This window comes from Chrysochloris asiatica, unplaced genomic scaffold (assembly GCF_000296735.1).
Source record: "Chrysochloris asiatica unplaced genomic scaffold, ChrAsi1.0 scaffold00458, whole genome shotgun sequence".
In the NCBI taxonomy this organism is placed as follows: Eukaryota; Metazoa; Chordata; class Mammalia; order Afrosoricida; family Chrysochloridae; genus Chrysochloris; species Chrysochloris asiatica.
The window spans coordinates 1,229,995-1,231,221 of NW_006408976.1; positions in this window are offsets into that span (position 1 = coordinate 1,229,995).

Below are 1,227 nucleotides of genomic sequence, written 5' to 3' on the forward strand. Positions count from 1 at the left end.
GAATGTCTAATACACTCCAGAGAGCACGGTTCAATCAAAGCAATGGTTTCCAAGGGAATTTGCTGAATCAGTTGAATTCAAGGCAAAGACGTTCCTCACAAGGTTGTACCAATTGTTTTTTGAGACTCCAAAGGGATGACCTTTTGATAAATTTTCTTGAAGGACACAGGAAGATTACAGGGGCTTATTAGGAAGAAGTTTTCAGAAAATTGGAAACTGTATTGGTGAGAAAAAAAGACCAGGAAAATTGTGCCAATAGAATTTTCCATCATGACAATGTACCTACTCATTGTTTGAAAGTAATGAAGGCTATCCTATGAGTATTTTATTGAGGAACCTTACCTCATTCACCGGACAACCCTGATCTTGTCCCTTCAATTTTCTTTTAATTCCCCAAACTCAAAGAACATTGATAAGAAACATAATTTGAGACCCTTGAAAATGCCCAAACTGTCCTTTTGATGTGGTAGAAATCAAAGTGCACAGAATCCTTTGGGTAGGGGTCAGAGAAACGTAAACACTGCCTTCAGAAGTATACAGACCTAGATGGAGGATATGTTGAGAAATAATAGTTTCACATTCTGATACTTTTAATAAAAGTTTCTATAATCTTTAGCAATACTTTTAGACTTATTTTCTTCTTTTGATTTTTCGCCCAACCATTTATATCTGTAAATACTATTCTGAGCAGCAGCAGAGACAGTCAGATAGGACACTCCATGGGGAAGGAGAAGCTGCTTTCATGGAACAGCACCAGAGCTCTGGATCTAGCATAAGATACAGGGTGTCAGTTTCCCACATATGCCAGTGGAAAAATCACATATAAAGGAAAATACTGTGATTTAGGAATTGCTTAAGACACAGGACTCCCTCTGCAGCCACCCCACCTGGGCAGAGTCCAGAGGGCAGGGCTACAGCCAGACCAGCACAGGGAACCAGCCCTAGAAGCAGTGCAGTGATATTTGCAAAAGGAGGTGTGGGGGAATTCTATATATTTTTTCCTCCTCTTCATTATCACACTTTCTTTGCCCAAACAGATGCTTTCAGGCGGGTGGTTGTGCACCCCCCAAAAAAAAGTCCAGCATTGAGCCCATAGTTTTTCACATGGCACAGAGAGACAGAGCCCTATTGGTCCCAAGGGCAAATTCTTTGGCAGCTGCTTATGACATCAGCCACTGGGTCACAGCCCTAAAATTAACTTGTGCGGGACCCTTTACTCTGGCATAT